We start from the raw sequence: 20,371 nt of genomic DNA on the forward strand, positions 1-20,371 counted from the left end.
TAAAACAGACGTTACAGTTTTTGCAGAAACAGATTCCAAGATTTATGATTTAGACCATTTTTAGATATTTACTAATATTAGTATACTTTTTTTTAAACTTTATTGTTATAATAGAAGATTAGACTTTAACTTTAGGTCAGTGTAATTTTAGCATTAGCACTTAACTCTGTAAATAATATTTTAAAATTATAAACATTTTAAAACTTTTTATGACTTGTTTATATCTTTTGAAATTTTATACTTATAGTTATTTTTACATAGCCTTGAATTGTCATGTATGGCCAACCTATGCGAATACATGTTAACAAACTCAAATAGTTTTTTTTATTGAATTTGAGATGTTAAAAGTATATATAATATATTTTTTCAAGTTTTACTTAGCACTGATGCCTAGATGACTTAAGACACTGAGTTATTAATGAATACCACATCATTATCTGAAATAAAAGTTAAAATTATATTTTTATATTTTTAAGTAACATGAGGATAACACCTCCTGGACAGCAAACATTAGTGCATGTTTACAACTTTGAAAAGATCTTCCTCATTAAGAGAAACAAGTTTAAAGCATATTAAAGACATGTAAAACTGAGCAAGCAAGCCACTGAGCAAACTTAAGGGCGTTTGCATTACCTCAATTTTCTGAACCAATCTGTATTGGCTTACTTTAGTTAACAACATAAAGGCTTGTATACACAGAATTTTACTCTTATTTTTATAAGACCGCTTTAGCTGGAAAGCAAAAACATAAATATAGCATAGGTCTGACATTACTTATAATATTTTAATATATTTTATATAATTTGAATTGACCCAAGCAGCTGTTACTTTAACAAATTTAGAGTCTCATCCTTTGAGAGTTTCAGGGATCCAACTGGAAGCCCAAAGTTGGAAGACTCGGTTTAGAATTTAAGCTGTCAGAGAGTCAAACCATTTAGCCAAAATTAGTACATTTCTGATCAGTTGGGTAATTACTTACACATTAAAAACAGATAAACAATGTAAACAAACTTCGCGCTGTAGTTTTTCCAATCAAGACTTATAATGGCAATAGAAAAACACGAAACCTTCAAGACAGGTGAACGCTCTCAGATGAGTCAGGGACAGCAGCACAGAAAAGAGCTGATTATCAGCATATGAACCCATTGTTTAGGTTTTTATTAGCTGCAAAGAGAATAACCCATCAGCTTGGAAAGGGTTAATGGCTTAAGGTTCTGGCTCCCTTAGGTAAGGTCAGCAGTGGTATTGAATTGGAAATTCCTCCAGGAGAGGAAAAAGAAGCAGCCCTGGGGTGGGGGCTCTGCCTAGAGATATTTGGAGTGCAGAGAAAGGCTGTGGTCCCCCATTTACAGGGAAGACTGCGCACACCGGGGCCTGGCAGGACTAGCCGTGGGGTGTTGGGAACCTTCTATAATTTAACCAAAGCCAGATTAATTAGGACTACTGCAGACACTCAGTCAATTACAACAGATAGTTAACTTTAGCTCTTTTCCAGATTTAGTCCTCAGGCAATCAAAGCTTAGCAACAGTAATAGTTTACAAAAAACTTTTAAGACGCACCAGAGCTACCATAAGCTGCAAAGACGGAAAACTTTTTACCCGGTTGGAAAGGGTTAACAGGTAACAGGTAACAGCTTTTCCCCAGGTGGACAGACCTGTGGAATTTCCCTCTCCCTTTCTCCTCGCCAGTGGTATAGGAATGGAGATGAGGAGAGCAAAAGAGTGGGGGAGGGAGCCCCCCGGGAGGAGGAGGAAGGCAGAAAGCAATGAAGCTCCTCATGTCTGGGGGCTGAGTGGGGTTTGAAATCTCCTACCACTCAAGGTTACCCACTACCTAGTTGTCTGAGTTTACCTGGAGAGCCAATATTAGCCTCGACCGAAGCTAAGCCCTGCTCGCGTAGCAGTAGGCAGCGTGACCAGGCGTCCCTCCGAGAGAGAGACCTGGTCCTCGGGTCGCAGTCCGGCCGCCGGGAAGCCAAAGCGAGCTCAGGGGGTCTCCAGGCTCTCAGCCAACTGCCCTTCCTAATTTCCCTCCCATTCCTTACAATCCCTCTGGAGTTTCGGCCGTAGCTAAGCTGTGGCCGGGGGGACTCCGCGTTCTCGGAGAGCTGTGGGGTGCCGGGCACTCAACGGTCACTTCCACAGATCCGGTCCCGCTTGAGGGAAGGAATACTGACCTCCGATGTTTTCTCAAAATCCCGGTCTGGGTGCCCTTGACGGCCAGGCAGGAGAACGGCCTCTTTCACTTGGCGAATGAGTGGTAAATGGAGAGCCCTCCGGGGGGCCATTCAGAGGCACAGAAAGACTGCCACTTTACCTTCTTGACTGACAAAGAGAGGTTATGTGCCCGGTCGCTTACCTCCTACCAATGATTCAAAGCTAGAGACAAAGGTGTAGACACAGTCTGGCCCATGTTAGCAGACATCACAATGTACACGAACAGACAAACAGTGTAGAGAATCAGCACACAACAACCACACAAAGTGTCCATAAAGGAAATGAGATAAACTACTGGTCGCGATGATGCTGGCAATACAAACACAGACTCTGGAACCGCCTCAGAGCCCTGTGAGGATGCCGGTAATACAAATGCAAGCTCCGGAACCACTTCAGAACCTACAAATGCAGACTCCAGAACCACTTCAGAGTCACGCGACAATGCTGGCAATACAAATGCAGATTCCAAATCTACCAAACGGGAGCCATCACAGCGCCCCATACAATGCTAAATGACAAGAGAATACAATCAACAAACAACAAGACAACCAACAAAGCACCTTACAACTACAAAAGACTAATAATAAGAAGGCCTTACCGGCCACCCCATCTGTGCTGGGAATGCAGACTCCACGCCTGCCCCGTCGGAAGTATCTGGGCGTCCCCAGCCTTCCTTTGTCCTCCTGAGGCGTCCCTCAGGGCCGTAGCCTGTGGCCCCCGGGCACGTCTGCCGGCCACAGCCAGGAAGGGCTCACGCCCTGTCCCAGCAGCTACTACACCAGCACAGTTCCCAAAAGCCTAGAGCGCTCACAAACTACCAAAATCCAGAATGAAGAGACACAAACCACAAATAAGCCGGCCGACAACACAAATAGGCGCCTGCACTTACCCCGAGAGATATCCATTGGAGACGTCTGCAGGCAGCAGTCAGATCTCGCTGGGGCCTCCAAATGTTAGAGTCGACTGCCCGAAAAACGTCACCAAGAGACATCTCTTATGCAAACAGCAAGGGGAAGCTTTATTGATTATCCAGCATGCTGGGGCTGTCTGATCATCATGAGCAGAGCAGCCCCGAATAACCAAAGGTTAGGGTTTATAAAGGCAAAAACCGCAAAACCGGGAAGGGGAAGAGAATACACGGTTGTTAAGCGGTTGCTAAAGTCTTACAATCAGCAATTATGATCTTAAGACATAGACAAATCACATCTTCATTATTAGCCCAGGTAACCCAGGTGCAACCTTTCTACTTTTAAGCTTGAGCAGTCATGCTAGGGGGTTTTTGTGTGTTGCCAAGGGTGATGTAGTGTACTGCTATTGTCCGGCTATTTGAGATCATAGTTTCGGACCAGAGTCTCACGGTGGGGGGGTTGCTTTCCCAGAATGCAGTCTTAAGTGCTCCAAAATGGAGTCCCTACTGTCAAGGTGCTACTTCACTGTTTTATTTTTACAGCTGCACTAGGAAGGTTTAAACCTGTAAGCTTAAGCTTAACTTTTGACACCTGTACATATACAATTTTAACTCTTCAGACTGAGTTCTGGAATGTTATTCTCTCTCTCTCTTTTTATTTTAAATGTGAATTTCAGATAAACAGTGAACAACTTTCTAGTGTTACTATATCCCAGACACTACTTGAAAGTTATTCATTGCTGGTCCGGAATTCACATTGAACTCTTAACTTTATTTTTTTTAAGATTTATTTATTTATTTGAAAGGCAGAGTTAGAGACAGGCTGAGGAGGCGGGGGGGGGGGGTCCTTCCATCTCCTGATTCACTCCCTAAATGACCACAATGGCAGGATCCAAGAGCCTGGAGCTTTCTCCAGGTCTCCCACAAGGCTATAGGGGCCCAAGCACTTGGGCCATCTTCTGCTGCCTTCCCAGGCACATTAGCAGGGAGCTGGAACAGAAGTGGAGCAGCCAGGACTTGAACCGGCATCCATATTGGATGCCGGCACTGCAGGCAGCAGCTTTACCCAGTACACCACAGCCCCGGCCCCTAGAATGTTCTTCTCAAAACTCGTACTTGGGGAGGAGGAAAATCTGTAGTGTTTTGACTTTTTGTTTTCCAAGGTCTTCTGCATACATTTGGCTCTTTTTTTTTTTTTTTTGAAAAAACTTACTTACTAATTTTCATTGTATTTGAAACGTAGAGCGACAGAGAGAGAAGAAACTTCCAGCTACTGATTCACTCCCCAGTGCAGCAGCCAGAGCTCGGCCAGGCTGAAACCAGAGCCCAGAACTCCCAAATGGGAGTCCCCTTCCCCTGGCTTCCAGGTGTGTTAGCAGCAGCCGGGTGGGGAGCCGAGCAGCCGGACTTGAACCAGGCACTCTGACATGGATGTGGGCGTCCCAAGTGGCGACTTAAGTCGCTACACCAAACCCCTGCTTCTTGTTAAGGAGGGATTGATTGAGTTGGTCTTGGAAGCCAGCTCTGCTGGTTCCAGCATGTGTATTGGGCCCCTCAAGAGGCCCCAGTGGGTCCAGCACCCATAATGAGGCCAGGAGAGGATGAGTGACCTGGCTAAGGAGGCCAGCGAGACCTGGGCAGGGCTCCTGAAGCTTAGGGCTGAATTCCTCCCTGACACTGGGCTGTTTCAGCTTCTGCTTCCTCCAGAGGGAAACTCCACAGGAAGAAGGAAGCAAGACTCAGGCAGCGGCACTGCCACGGGCTCCCTTTGCCCTCACGGACAGCCGCGGTGTGTGTGTGTGTGTGTGTGTGTGTGTGGTCTTCTGCACAGCTGAACTCTGGCTCTGCAGCCCTCCTCGCCCTGTCTGACGTGGGACCAGGCGAGTGCATTTCCTATTAAAAAAAAAAAAAAGACATCGCTGAGGTTAAATAAACACAGCCTGGAGTGGTAAGGCTAGGTGCTATGCACGTGACCTCCCTCTGACTGTCGCCCCCTCCAGCACCCCCCGGCCTCTCCCCGACTCCGTTTGCAGATAGGGAAACTGAGGCACGGGGGGTGTAAACTGGCTCATCTGAGTCCCGCAGGGAGAAAGCAGTGGCCTCCCCGGAGCTGCTGGCCCTGCCCTCTTGGGACACCTGGGCAGGAGGGCTCTGTGGAGAGCGCGGGCTCTGTGGAGAGCACGGGCACTGTGCTGCTCTGGGCAGATCCCTGCACGATGTGCATGCGTGGCGGTGGTGACAGCGCCACCCAAGCTCCCACACCTGTCTCTGGCAGTGCACACGACGCGGCAGAGCCCGTGCCCCGTCCCGTCCATCCGGATGCACTGTGGCTGCTTTGACCAGCAGGAAGCGGCGGGCAGACGTGATGGTGCGTGGTTCTGCAGCCTGCAGCTTCTGCCCCCTGCCTCTGGAGGGCGCTCCTGGAATCAGACCCCTGGCCACTGGCAGGTGAGAGACAGACAGACAGCCCCGCGAGACTTCCACCCAGCAGGCCTCTGAGAGACTCTGGCCCAGCTGCAATCAGAGGCAACACAGGTGGCTCCTAAGTCAGTAGCACCTCCAGCTGAGCAGGGTCAGCAGAGAGAACCGGCACGGTTGTGTGCGACGGCTTAGTGCAGGGTGGTTCGTGTAACAGAGGGAGGATTCCTGGGGAGGCAGCTTCCACGGGGTCCCAGTGCTTTGCTGAGTTTCTGCTGCTCATTGGTGTTCAGATGGGCAGGGAAGGCAGAGGCCCCACCAGGCCCCCTTGGTGCAGCCTTCAGGGAAATCCACCATCAGGAGCTGTGTGCCCAGGTCCCCGAAGTCCTACCTCCTTGTCTCTCCTTGGTGCTCGTTTTCTTAAAAGTTGTTATTTATCTATCTGTCTGTCTGTCTGTCTATCTATCTCTATTTGAAAGGCAGAGAGAGGCCGGCGCCGCGGCTCAATAGGCTAATCCTCCACCTAGTGGCGCCGGCACACCGGGTTCTAGTCCCGGTCGGGGCTCTGGATTCTGTCCCGGTTGCCCCTCTTCCAGGCCAGCTCTCTGCTGTGGCCAGGGAGTGCAGTGGAGGATGGCCCAAGTACTTGGGCCCTGCACCCCATGGGAGACCAGGAGAAGTACCTGGCTCCTGCCATCGGATCAGCACGGTGCGCCGGCCGCAGCACGCCGGCCGCAGCGGCCATTGGAGGGTGAACCAACGGCAAAGGAAGACCTTTTTCTCTGTCTCTCTCTCACTGTCCACTCTGCCTGTCAAAAAATCAAAAAATAAATAAATAAAAAGAAAGGCAGAGAGCATCCATCTGCTGTTTGTCTCCCGAGATGTCTACAACAGTCAGGACTGGGCCAGACTGAAGCCAGGAGCCTGGAACCCCATCCAGGTCTCCCGCATGGACAGCAGTGACCCAGGTACCTGAGCCATCACCTGCTGCTGCCCTGGGTTCACCTTGGCAGGAAGCTGGAATCAGGAGCAGAGTGGGGGCTGGACCCCAGCACTGCAACACGAAACATAGTGTCTTACCCACTGTGCCAAATGCCTGGACACAGCACACTTTTTGAAATTAATTGTCTATCTATTTGAAAGACAGAGACAGAGATCTTCCAGAGATCTTCCATCTGCCCGTTCATTTCCTAAATGGCCACAACGGCTGGGGCTGGGACAGGTCTGAGCCAGGAGCCAGGAATTCAATCAAGGTCTCCCATATGGGTGGCAGAGGCTCAGCCGCTGAGCCGTCCTCTGCTGCCTCCCAGGGTGCGCATTAGCAGGGAGCTGGAATCGGAAGTGGAGCCGCGACTCCAACTCAGGCACTGTAGTATGGGAGGCGGGCGTCCCCAGAGGTGTCAGGGTGTCTTTCTTTCTTTCCCTCTTCCTTCCTTCCTTCCTTCCTTCCTTCCTTCCTTCCTTCCTTCCTTCCTTCCTTCCTTCCTCTTTCTTTCTTTCTTTCTTTCTTTCTTTCTTTCTTTCTTTCTTTCTTTCTTTCTTTCTCTCTCTCTCTCTCTCTCTCTCTCTCTCTCTCTCTTTCTTTCTTTCTTCTTCTTTTTTTTAGATTTATTTGTCTTAGTTTGAAGAGACATATAGAGAGAGAAAGAGTGATCTTCCATCTGCTGGTTCACTCCCCAGATGGCCACAATGGCCAGGACTGGGCCAAGCTGAAGCCAGGACACAGGAGCTTCTTCCAGGTCCCCCACAAAGGTGCAGGGGCCCAAACACTTGGACCATCTTTTGTTGCTTTTCCCAGGCCATTAGCAGAGAGCTGGATTGGAAGTGGAGCAGCCAGGACACGAACCTGCACCCGTATGGGACGCCGGCGTTGAAAACAGTAGCTTTACCTGCTACACCACGTCATCTGCACCAGAGGTCTGTTAATTACTGCATCAAAAGCCTGCCCTTGGCCTCTCCGTCTGCCCTGGTCTGGGTGGCACCATCAGCGCACTTCCCGGTGGTGTTGGCCACGTACTCTGCCGTGCTAAGCCGAGCGTCACCCCATGCTGGTGTCAGTTAAACACTGACGCTCAGGCTGCCTGGCTCCCTGCAATGTGGGGAGCTCCAGGGAGCTAGGCTCGCCCTCCGTGTGCAGGGGGCGGGCTCGGCCCACGTTTGGGGGCTGTACCATTCTCAGTCCTGGGTCCTTCTCTCTCTCTCTCTTACTCACACAGCTCAGGATTTTGCTCATGGACTAAGAGACAAATTCAGACCATTGGCATTCTACCCATGCCACACTTGAGTCCTTCATCCACTGGGAGTGTGAGGACCCACTGTGGTCCCGGCACTGTCCTGGGTGCTGGGAATATGGCTGTGAACAAGACGGGTGAAATCTCTGCGCTCCTGCGGCCCATGAGCCCGGGAAGGAAGACAGATGGGAGCAGATAAATACGACTGCTGGGCGGCGACGTGCTGTGAGGACTAGTGGGGGACTGGGCAGGTGGAGACTAATAGAAGATATTCCTTCGCTGGGGAGGCAGTGAATGTTCCCAAGAGACCATCCACACAAAAATGGGCCAGAGAATCAAAATGTCCAGAAAAAAACATATCTCAATGACTGATTGCATAATGGCCACAAAGAAAACCCACAATTACATAGCTTTAACCAGTGAAATTTTGTATGCATTCTCCCCCTAAAAAAACCTCAGTAAGCCATGCAGCCCCCCTAAAAAAGAGTCAGTAAGTCATGTGGGATTTTTTTAAAGTATTAGGAAATCATCCATCCTAATGATTATTATCTCAGCAAAGTAAAAAACAAAATAGGGGCCAGTGTGGTGGACAAGTGGGGTAAGCCCCACCTGTGGCATCCCATATGGGTGCCGGTTCAAGTCCCAGCTACTCCAGTTCCAATCTAGCTCCCTGCTATGCCCTGGGGAAGCAGCAGAAGATGGCCCCTGCCACCTGTGTGGGAAGCCTGGAAGAAGCTCCTGGCTCCTAGCTTCAGATCAGCTCAGCTCTGGTCATTGTGACCATTTGGGGAGTGAAACAGTGGATGGAAAACCTCTCTCTCTCTCTCTCTCTCTCTCTCTCTCACTTTCTCTGTAACTCTGTCTTTCGAATAAATAAACACATCTCTAAAAAAAAAAAGAAAGAAATTAAAACACGTGCTGCATGATAGAAAGCAACCCAAGGCTGAGCCAGCCAGGGAGGGTGACTCTGAGGGCACGGAGACTCTGTGATGCTGATGAGGGCCCCGGCCAAGAACTGGGTTCCCAAGGCCATTGTGTGGGGTGCAGAGAAAACCCACCACTCAGCCTTGGTGTTTTAATGTGGGTGGCGTCAGGCTCACCCTGAAACCTGAAAAAAAGAAAATTAGTCAAGGGATCATCTCGTCAATACTTCCCATTCCACAAAGTCTTTTCTCAATGGAAACTGATACAGGAAGCACAAACAGCTGACATCTTCCGATAAAGATGGAGTCGGTTGGCAAATCCGTAGCAGCAGAAGTGGTTGCCAGGGGCTGGGGGAGGGGAGGGGGTCACTGCTAAACAGGATGGAACATCTGTTGGGGGTGATGGGAATGTTCTGGAACTAGATGGTGATGATGGTTGCACGACATTCTGAATGCCCCCGATACCACTGAATTGTCCACTTTAAAATGGTGAATTTTGGGGCCAGTGCTGTGGGACAGTGAGTTAGCACCCTGGCCTACAGCACCAGCATCCCCTATGGGCATCCATTCGAGTCCCAGCTGCTCGAGAGACAGAGAGAGAGGTCTTCCTGGTTCACTCCCCAAAGGCCGCAACAGCTGGAGCTGAGCCGATCTGAAACCAGGAGCCAGGAGCTTCCTCTGGGTCTCCCACATGGGTGCAGGGGCCCAAGGACTTGGGCCATTTTCCAAGACATAGCAGAGAGCTGGATCAGAAGTGGAGCAGCAAGGACTTGAACTGGTGCCCATATGGGATGGCCGTGCCACAGGCAGCAGCTTAACCTGCTATGCCACAGCGCCAACACCACCACCCCTTAGTATCCTATGGCATAAAAAAAATCCAATTTATCTATTTAAAAATAATCCACTTTATTCTTTTCTTTACTTGTCTGTGCTTTTGGCATCATATCCAAGATCCATCATATCCAGATCCAGTGTCGTGAAGGCCCCCTGTGTTTCTTTCTGAGGGTCTTACGACTTATCTCTTGCATTTCAGTCCTTGAGCTGCTGAGTTAATTTGCACATGTTGTGTGGGTAAGGGTTCAGCTTCAGTCTTTGGCGTGAGGCTATTCAGTTTTCCCAGCCCTGTCTTCAGCAGAGATCGCCCTTCTCTCCTTGTGAGTCTTGGCATCCTTGTCACAAGTCCTTTGGTCCCACGTGGGAGGGCTTCCTTCCTGGCTCTCTGATCTGGTCCCCTGGTCTGCAAGTCTGTCCTTGTGCCAGTACCACCCCGTCTCGGTTGTTACTTTGTAGTACGTTTTGATTTTGTTTTTATTTATTATTTAAAAGATTTATTTATTTGAAAGTCAGAGTTACACAGAGAGAGAAGAGGCAGAGAGAGAGAGAGAGAGAGGAGAGAGAGAGAGAGGGAGAGAGGTCTTCCATCCTCTGGTTCACTCCCCAAATGGCCACAATGGCCAGAGCTGAGCCAATCCGAAGCCAGGAGCCAGGAGCTTCTTCCAGATTTCCCACGCAGGTGCAGGGGCCCAAAGACTTGGGCCATCTTCTGCTGCTTTCCCAGGCCACAGCAGAGAGCTGGATCAGAAGTGGAGTAGCCAGGACTCGAACTGGCGCCCGTGTGGGATGCTAGCACTGCAGGCGGCAGCCTTACCAGCTTTGCCACAGTTCCAGCCCCTATGTATTTATTTTCCATCTGTACTTTGTGCTCCTTCTGTAGCACTAAGTTAGAAACCAGGAAGTGTGTGTTTCCAGCTTTGTTCTTCTTTTCCAATACAGTTTTCTCCCTTTGGGGTGCCCTGAGATCCCGTGTAGACGGCGTGGTGCGACTCTGCGTAAGGCACGGGGCCAGGACTTTGAAAGGCGCTGCACCAGCTCCGCCGGCTGTATTGGGCAGCCCCTCTCTGAGGCCAGGAAAATTCCAGCCGCATGCTGGCCACATCAGAGTGAGCCACGCAGTGTGGATGTGGTGGCTTCTCCACGGACAGCGGCAATCACCATGCCGCCTCCTCGAGGGCACGCCTTCGTCCTGGGGAGCCGGCGCTCTTCGGTGGCAGGGGAGCTGGGCACACCGGGCGGAAAGCGGCTCTCAGTCTTGCCTTGGTCCTCTGCCGTGGGCTCATGTGCCACACAGCTCCCTCCACAGTGGCCCTAATGGCAGGTGGACTGCAGAAGCGCCAAGTCCCACCTGCCCCCGGCAGACTCTATCCCCGCTACTCCCCGCCCCTCCCCCACAACGGAGAGGCCGAGGCGGAGCTCTTCTGAGCACACCCTGAACTCAAAGGAGGAAGAAAAGAAGGAAGACAGCCTGGACTGCGGACCTGTTCCGCGCAGAGCCCCCGGCCCCTCCTCCGAAGCTGCACCCCTCCTTGTTCAGATTCCAGCACCTGCCTCCAGCCGAGACCCTCGGCCCCTCCTGCCCAGCCTGGCTGGCACCGGATGGCAGAGAGGGCTGCAGAGCCGTGGACCGTGAAGGTGAGCTCCTGGGGCAACACAGACCCCGCCTCCCATCTGCCGTCAGGGAGCCGTGGGCAGGGTCGCAGGTGTGTCAGCCCTGCTTGCTGTTAGTGGAGCCGTTGCTGTGTGAGTCCTTGTGAGGGGACAGGACAGGAAGCTGTGTCTCGTGACTCTAGAGCTGAGTGGTTCGCAGACTGTCTGGATGCTGTGTACGGAACCGCGTATTCACAATAAGAATACCAGCAGTGGGCTTGCCAGAGCCGCAGCTCCCGGACCCAGGCCACTCACTCACCTGGCTCCCTCCCTCCCACAGCATGCTTGGGGGCTTCCTGGCACAGCCCAGCCCCCCTCCACCAGAGAGCACAGCGAGGAGCACAGGCCTTGGTGCCCTGCAGCAGGCCCCACACCACACATCCTGAAGGCCATTTTCATCTTCCAGTCCCTGCCACCGTCCCTAGTCTACAGGCGAGGCCCTAGCATGCCTTGCCCAGATTTCACTGTTCCTAACAACCTGTGGCCAGAGCAGTCTTGACCACCTGTCTTAGCTCCCCCTCCCTTTTTGCTGGTTCCTTTGTGGTACACCCACGGTGGTCCCCAAAGATGCCAGGTGTGGACCTGTGACCAGGTTGGTCAGATGGTAAGGAACCTACCAGATGTGATTAAGTTGAGGATCTTGAGATGGGGGGGGTGGTTTTCCCAGATTATCTGAGTGGGACCAATGGCATCACAAGTGTCCTTTTAAAAGGGGAAGGGGGGGGGTGGCGCTGTGCTTAGTGGGTAAAGCCACCGCCTGCAGTACCTGAATCCCATATGGGTGCCAGTTCTAGTCCTGGCTGCTCCACTTCCAATTTGGCTCTCTGCTGTGGCTTGGGAAAGCAGTAGAAGATGGCCCAAGTCCTTGGGTCCCTGGCTTTGAATCAGCCCAGCTGGAGCCGTTGAGACCAACTCGGGAGTGAACCAGCGGATGGAAGACCCCTTCTCTCTCTCTCTCTCTCTCTCTCTCTCTCTCTCTCTCTCTCTCTCCTTTTCTGTAACTGCCTTTCAAATAAATAAGTCATAAAGAAAGAAAGCAGAAAACAGAATCACCTGAAGAGGGCTGGCATTTGGTGCAGCAGAGGGTTTATGGAAGATGCAGTTTGGGTGTTTGGCCTGGTGATTAAGTTGCTGGTGGCATGTCCACATTCCCCATCAAAGTGCCCTGGCTTCGATGCATGGCCCCTGCTCCTGACTGCGGCTTCCGGCCAGTGCAGACCCTGGGAGGCAACAGAAGATGGCGCAGGTGCGTGGCCCCTGCCACCCATGGGAGAGACCTGTATTGTGTTCCTGGCTCCCAGCTTTGGCCCTGAGCCAGCCCCAGCCATTGCAGGCATGGGGGAGGGGGGTGAACCAGCAGATGGCAGCTATGTCTGTCTCTATCTGTGTCATTTTTTCTGTCTAGCAAATAATTATGAATTAACGATATATATTTTTAAATAAAAATAAAACACAGTCTCCCACACCTCCACTTCTGGTGAAGCCCAGGAAGTTGCTATTTTTAAAAGCTCTCAGATGGAACCTGACTGCCCTTGGAGAAGCAGAGCTCCAAGACGCTTCCCAATGCAATGACACAGAGTGCAGGGGACTGAGCCCTGAGATGCTACAAGCCGGGAGCCCTGGGAGGAGATGCAGCCCCTCCTGGCTCCTCCCACGCCTTCCCACCCAAGGCGGCTCATGAGGAGCAAAGATAGAGTCCAGAGTCCAGAGTCTGCCGGGGGCGCTCCGTGCCCCTTCTGAAGGCGGAATGGAACCGCCTGTGAGAAGTCAGACCTTCACCTTGAAGGGAGCAAGGCGACCACAGAAGGCGGCTGGACACAGCTCAGGGCCTGCTCAATCTGCAAAAATCCGCTCCGGTGGCTGAGGACGTGGGAGCGCCATCTGGCATCTCGCAGCCAGCCCCTGACGCCAAGCTGAGCATCAGAGAGGAAAACGCTCTGTCCTTTCCCCCACCAGAATGTCAAGGCCCCGGGCGGAGGCCCCTCCCCACGGGGCACGTGGAGCCGCAGCCGCGGGGGGGGGGGGGGCTCAGCCCGTGCGTGGGGGATCAGCGAGGGGGCGACGAAAAATGACTCTGGGGGTGAGCCTGGCATGGCGAGTGACCCGCCCGTGGGCTGCGGAGTGTGGTGCCCAGCAGCGAGGACCTTGGGGCCAGAGGGGAGGGAGGGGCTGCGGGCTGCGCACGCACCCACCGGCGGTATTTACGGCGCCGAGGGCGAGGGCGGACTGGTGCTTTCGTCCTGCTCCATCTGGCCCGCCCTGGCCGGGCTCCCAGCCTGACTCACCGCCGGCAGGGCCCGTCTGTCCTGCCAGCCCTCGGAGGGCTGCGAGTGATGGGGCGGGAGGGGAGGTGGGAGCCAGGTCCCTGCTAGAGGGCAGGGCCTGCGCCAGCCCTCTTGCCCCCGGAGGGTGGAGAATCCTGGCGCGGAAAGCACCGCCCACCCATCCTTTGGACAGTGAGTGAAACTGTGTCAGCCAAGGCAAGTTTCCTAGGCAGCAGGATGGCACCTGCTTCGGCTCAGACCAGCCTGAGCTAGAATTTCCCTAGTTGGCGCCACCGGTGCCCCTTCCCCTGGGCACCTGCTGCACTTCCCTGCAGGACCTGGGGTGTGTCTCCCTCACCTTGAACGCAGGTGGGGTTTGTGTCTTGCTTTGATCACCAGAAAGCGGAGATGACAGCTCCACACCGGATATAGGAGACCTGGCAGCTTCCACTCCTGCGTTCCCAGGGATGCCCTCAGGGAGAGAGAAGCCATGTGGGAAAAAGTTTCTGGTTCCTTGCAGCCCCTGCCAGCCACCAGCTGAGATGACCTTGGCATCACCAGAAACCACAGACAAGGTTCACAGCACAGCTGTCAACCAGCAAAGCCTAAAACACGAGTGAGGATGAACCATTGACAGCCATAAGATTTGTGCCGGCAGCCTTCCCCTGGGGGAGAACTGGGGGGTGCAGCATCAGATGGCTGTAGAAACAAGAGCCCAGGGCCGGCGCTATGGCGTAGTGGGTAAAGCCACTGCCTGCAGTGCGGGCATCCCTTACAGGTACCGGTTCGAGTCCCAGCTGCTCCACTTCCAATGCAGCTCTCTGCTATGGCCTGGGAAAGCAGTAGAAGATGGACCAAGTCCCTGGGCCCCTGCACCCACGTGGGAGACCCGGAAAAAGCTCCTGGCTCCTGGCTTCGGATCGGCACAGCTCCAGCTGTTGCAGCCAATTGAGGAGTGAACCAGCGGATGGAAGACCTCTCTCTCTCTCTGCCTCTTCTTCTCTCTCTGTGTAACAGGAAGGAAGGAAGGAAGGAAGGAAGGAAGGAAGGAAGGAAGGAAGGAAGGGCGGGCCTGAGCAGGCCGCCAGTATGCACAGGCAGGCAGCACTGTGGCCACATTAGGAAGAGGGGCCAAAGCAGGCGCTGCCAGTTGCCATTGGTGCAAAGGCGCTGGAATCAAGGATGGAGCTTATGCCGCTCCTGTGAATCCTTGGGACACAGCACTCTGTGGGGACGGGACCCACCCGGGACACAGCACTCTGTGGGGACGGGACCCACCCTGGGGAGAGGCTGCAGTGGAGGGACAGGAGACGTGAGGGGCAGGAGGGCCCGGGAAAAGCGGGTGTGCCCACTGTTAACTCACCGCTCCTCTGTGCCCACCTCCCACCCTTTCTTCCGCATGTCAGCCGGGCTCACAAAGCACTATGCCTCTTCCTAGTTGCATCCACCAGGAAGCCTACAACAGTGGTGAACTCAGTCACACAAGGGTCCGTGGAGCGCATACTGTGGCCTTGAAATACCATTTCCCACGAAGAGAGACTGGGGCTTCTTGGAGAGATGCTGCGTTTCAGGTTGGAGCAGAAAAGTACCAGGTAGGGGAAGAGCCTGGAGCACCTGCCCAGGCTGCTCTTCAAGACCAAGAGGGCTGGGGCCAGCGCTGCGGCAGAGTGGCTAAGCCTCCACCTGTAGCACCGGCATCCCATATGGGTGCGGTTGGAGTCCCGGCTGCTCTCTGCTGTGGTCTGGAAAAACAATGGAAAATGGCCTGAATACTTGGGCCCCTGCGTGGGGGACCTGGAAGAAGCTCCTGGATACTGGCTTCAGATCTGCTCAGCTCTGCCATTGAGGCCATTTGGTGAGTGAACCAGTGGATGGAAGACCTTTCTGTCTCTCCCGTTCTCTGTAAGTCTACCTCTCAAATAAATAAATAAAATCTAAAACAAAAACAAACAAACAAACAAACAAACAAACAAAAACTAAGAAAGTTGTGCGCCAAGACCTGGAGAGGCTCCCATTGGGCCACGGGAGCTTTAATAAACGTAAGAGTCGTAGTGGGTTCAAATCAATCAAATAAGCTTGAATTCACAGGTCATAATGAAAATAAAAATAATCAGTTGTGGGCCCGCATTGTGGCGTAGCAGGCTAAATCATCACCTGTGGTGCCAACATCCCGCATAATACTGGTTCAAATCTCGGTGGCTTTCCTTCCAATCCAGCTCCCTGCTAATGCACCTGGAAAGGCAACAGGAGATGGCCCAGTGCTTGGGCCCCTGTCACCCACACGGGAGGCCCAGATGGAGTTCCTGGTTCCTGGCTTCAGCCTGGCTCAATCCTGGCTGTTGCAGCCATGTTTGGAGTGAATCAGCGGATAGAAGATTTCTCTCTCTTTCTCCTCCCTCATCCCCCCTCTGTGTATTTAAGTAAATAAATACATCTTTAAAAAAATTGGCCATCAATTTTTAAATCTTTTTAAAAACATTTAAGAGAGTGAGAGAGCGAGCCAGGAGCCACAAATTCCATCTGGGTCTCCCACGTGGGTGGTGGGGATCCAACTACTCAGACCATCTTTTGTGGTCTTCCCAGGCACATTAGCAGATAGCTGGATCAGAAGCAGAGCAGCTGGGACTTGAACAGGCGCTCCAGTATGGGATGCCAGTGTCACAGGCGGTAGCTTAACTCACTACACAACAATGCTGGTCCTCCCCCCACACACCTCATTCTTTTGAATTCGCCTTGAAATTTTGTTTCTGGGGTGACAGCCATTTGGTGTAGCAGTTAAGGTGCCTGCATCCACAGTGGAGTGCCTGGGTTCGAGTCCTGGCTCCAGCTCTGGATTCTAGCTTCCTCCTAATGCACACCCTGGGAGGCAGTGGTGATGGCTCAAGTAGTTGGATCCCCTTGGCCAGGAGCCCTGGTGGGCATTTGGAGAGTGGACCAGCAGATGGGAGTACACACTCTCTCTCTGTCTCTCAAAATAATAATAATAACCAAAAAAGCTTTTCAAAATGTTTCACAGGAGTGGGAATGTAGTCTCTTGGTTAAGACATTGGTGTTCACATTGGCGCGCCTGAGTTCAATGCCCAGCTCTAGCTCTAGCTCCTGCCAGTGTAGACCCTGGGGGCCAGCGGGGATGGCTCAATTAGGTGATGGTAATTAGGTCCCTGCTGCCCATGCGGGAGGCCTCGGTTGAGTTTTGGTCTGATGTGGGCATGAGCCAGCCGATAGGAGCTGTCAGTCACTCATTCTCGCTGTTTCTCTGACTCTCAAATAAATAAAAAGTACTAAAAATTTTTCAATTCGTTTTCCTGGTTTTAAAATAGACTACTTTTTATATGTCACAGCAAAATTAAGCAGGCTCTGACCCAGCTCCACCCATTGTGAGTGTTTAGGGAGTGAACCAGTAGATGGACGATACCCCTCTCCCTCTCTCAGCCTTTCAAATTAATATTTAAAAATCTCTTTATTTTGAGGGAGTGGGCACTGTGACGCAGTGAGTCAAGCCCCCCTCGGGCTGCCCATGTCTCCTATCAGAGGACTGCGTGGTTTTAGCTACTCAGCTTCAGATCCAGCTCCTGGGTGATAAATGCACCCGGGAAGCAGCAGATGACGGCTCAAATACGTGGGCCCTGCCACCCGCGTGGGAGACCCCGGTAGAGCTCCTGGCTCCTGGCTTCGGCCTGGCCCAGCCCTGGCTGTTGAACCAGCAGATAAAAGATCTTGTCCCTCCTCTTTTCCCCTTTCTGTTACTCTGCCTTTCAAATAAATAAGTAAATCTGTAAAAAGAAATCTTTTTATTTTGAACTAATTTTAGACTTAGAGGAAAGTTTCAAAAATAGTGCAGGATGTCCTGGTGTCAGCCTGCTTCCCTCCATATTAACCAAGAGGAGGAGTTAGCGTTAGTCCGTGTCATTCACTAAATGCAGATCCTACTGATGTTTATGAATTTTTCACCTGTGTCCCTTTTTTGGCTCCAGAACCTGATCCCTGACCCCACATTGCATCTGGTTGCTGTTTCTCCTCACTCTCCAATCTGTGAGTCTCGGTCTTTTGTGACACTTTCCAAATTTGGGATATATATATATATTTTTAAGTTAGCAAGCCAGAACCATTTTTAAATGATATCAATACTAGGAGCTCTTTTTCTTTTTTAAATTTTATTTATTTATTTTCATTTTTTTATTTGGAAGGCAGAGAGAGAGAGACAGAGACAGAGACAGAAATCTTCCATCTGTTGGTTCGCCCCTCGGATGCAGGCCACAGCTGGGGATGGGCCAGGCCAAAGCCGAAACCTTGAACTCCATCTGTGTCTCCCGAGAGGGTGGCAGGGACCCAGGTACTTGGCCGTCATCTGCCGCCGCCCAGGGTAACGTTACAGGGAGCTGGACTGGCAAGCCGAGCAGACTGACATTCAGGCTGTGTAAGTGACTCCTGAAACTCAGCCTGAAGACAAGTGGCCCAGTTTTAAACATGAGCTGAAGACTAAACTGGGTACTGAAAAGTGTTTAAGATGGTAGACTTTACAGCATAGTAGGAAAAAAGATACACAGAAAGGGGCCAGCATTGTGGCATTGCAGATTAATCTCCCACTGGTGATGCCTGCATCCCGTACGGGCACTGGCTCATGCCTCAGCTGCTCCAATTCCGACCCAGCTCCCTGCTAATGACCTAGGAAAAGCAGTGCAAGATGGCCCAAGTCCTTGGGCCCCTGCACCCATGTGGGAAACCTGGATGAAGCTCCTGGCTCCTGACTTTGGGCTAGCCCAGCTCCAGCCGTTGCGGCCATCTAGGCAGTGAACCAGCGGATGGGAGACGTCTCCTCTCTCTGTAACTCTGACATTCAAAATATAAATAAGTCTTTTTTGTTTTTTAAGATACATGAATGGCCAAATGACCACATGAAAAAATGTTCAACAAGATTGATCACTGGGAAAATGCAAATGAGATTCCACTCTTTGTCTTCTAGAATGCTGTAACAGGCATTTGGCACAGTGGTTGAGACACCAGCATCCCGGATCATGGTACCTGGTTTGAGTTCCAGCTCCACTTCAGATTCCAGCTTTCTGCAGTCTGTGCCGTGGGGAGCAGGAAGAGGTGACTCAAGTACCGCAAGTCCCTGATACCCGCATGGGAAACCCACCATGGAAAAAGCCAGTTCCTGGCTCTGCTCTGCACATGTAGGGAGTGAACCTGAGATGGAGGGTCGACTGATGGATCTCTCCCTTTCTCTCTGTCTCTGCCTTTCACATAAAATGAAAATGAATTTTAAAAGTTTAAACTGATTTTTTAAAGTTCTGACATTCTAAATAGGATGCAGAAGAATGGAAACTCATTTATTGCTTGTGACACTGTACAGTGGTGCAGTGACTTTGAAAACCAGTTTGATGGTTTCATGTACATTTCAACACAAGCCTCTCCTAAGGCCTAACAATCACACTCTCCGGTATTTACCCAGAAAAACAGAAACATGCATCTATACAATAAAACCAAACACCAATGTCCTAGGCCCTTTATCAGTGACAGCCAAAAACTGGGTTGTTGTGGGGCCAGCACTGTGAAATAGCAGGTAAAGCTGCCTCCTGCAGTCCCGGCATCCCATATGGGTGCTTGTTCGAGTCCTGGCTGCTCCAGTTCTGATCCAGCTCTCTGCTATGGCCTGGGAAAGCAGCAGAAGATGGCCCAAGTCCTTGGGCCCCTGCACCTGCATGGGAGACCCAGAAGAAGCTCCTGGCTCCTGGCTTTGGATCAGCCCAGCTCCAGCTATTGCAGCCATCTGGGGAGTGAACCAGAGGATGGAAGACCTTTCTCTCTCTCTCTCTCTCTCTCTCTCTCTCCCTCCCTCCCTCTCTGTAACTCATCCTTTCAAATAAATTAATTTTTAAACAATTGGATTGTTGGTAACAATCCAAATGTCCATCCAAAGATTACATCAGCAAACTTGGTTATTCATTCAACAGACTACTACACAGCGATAGAAAGGAAGGAAATACTGATAGAGTCAACAATGAGGATGAGTTTCAAAACCATTCAGTTTAGTCAAAGGAACTACAATAAAAAAAAAAAAAACTACACTGCATGAGATCAGTTATATGAAAGTTTAGGAAAGGGAAATCAGGGCTGGCACTGTGGCATAGCAGGTTAAGCCTCTACCTATGGAACCAGCATCCCATATGGGCATAGGTTCGAGTACTGGCTGAGCCACTTTTGATCCAGCTCTCTGCTAATGCACCTGGGAAAGCAGTGGAAGATGGGCCAGATCCTTGGGCCCCTGCACGAATATGGGAGACCCAGAAGAAGCTCCGGGCTCCTGGCTTCCTTGGGATCAAAAGGCCCAGTCCTGGCTGTTGCTGTCATCTGGGGAGTGAACCAGCAGATGGAAGACCTCTTTCTATGTATCTCTGCCTTTCAAAACAATTTAAGAAAAGAAACGAGAAATCTAATTTACAGCGACAGAAAGATGAGTCATTGCCTGGGTCTAGGACTAGGGAAAAGGAACTGAGTACAGAGGGGCACAGGGCAAGTTTTTCAGGTGCTGGAAACATTGTTTTGGCATGACTGTTGGTTACGTGACTTTATAAACTCATCAAACTGCACACTTAAAATTGGTGGATTTTGGGGCCAGCGCTGTGACATAGTAGGCTAAGCCTTGACCTGCGGTGCCAGCATCCCATATGAGTACCGGTTCCTGTCCCGGCTGCTTGTCTTCCCATCAGCTCTCTGCTTTGGCCTGGGAAAGCAGCAGAAGATGGCTCAAATACTTGGGCCCCTGCACCCACATGGAGACCCAGAAGAAACTCCTGGCTCCTGGCTTTGGCCTGTCCCAGCTCCAGCAGATTGTGATCATTTGGGGAGTGAACCAGTGGATAGAAGACCTTTCTCTCTGTCTGTAACTCTGACTCTCAAATAAATAAATAAATAAATCTTTAAAAA

At 51.4% G+C, this 20,371-nt stretch overlaps 1 long non-coding RNA gene across 5 annotated transcripts; it reads left to right on the forward strand.

Moving 5' to 3' along the window:
- The first annotated feature begins 7,138 nt into the window (after positions 1–7,138).
- LOC127493049 (uncharacterized) lies at positions 7,139–18,712 on the forward strand. Of its 5 annotated transcripts, none has more exons than XR_011388717.1 (3): positions 7,139–11,165; positions 14,883–17,476; positions 18,408–18,712. It is a non-coding gene; the product is annotated as an uncharacterized lncRNA (long non-coding RNA). The 5 variants fall into 5 exon arrangements; XR_007922985.2 differs by lacking the exon at positions 7,139–11,165 and having other exon boundaries at positions 11,184–15,299; positions 17,419–17,476; XR_011388716.1 differs by lacking the exon at positions 7,139–11,165 and adding an exon at positions 11,184–14,019 and having other exon boundaries at positions 14,223–17,476.
- The last annotated feature ends 1,659 nt before the right edge of the window (positions 18,713–20,371 follow it).

The sequence above is a fragment of the Oryctolagus cuniculus genome, chromosome 5 (assembly GCF_964237555.1).
Source record: "Oryctolagus cuniculus chromosome 5, mOryCun1.1, whole genome shotgun sequence".
Lineage (NCBI taxonomy): Eukaryota > Metazoa > Chordata > Mammalia > Lagomorpha > Leporidae > Oryctolagus > Oryctolagus cuniculus.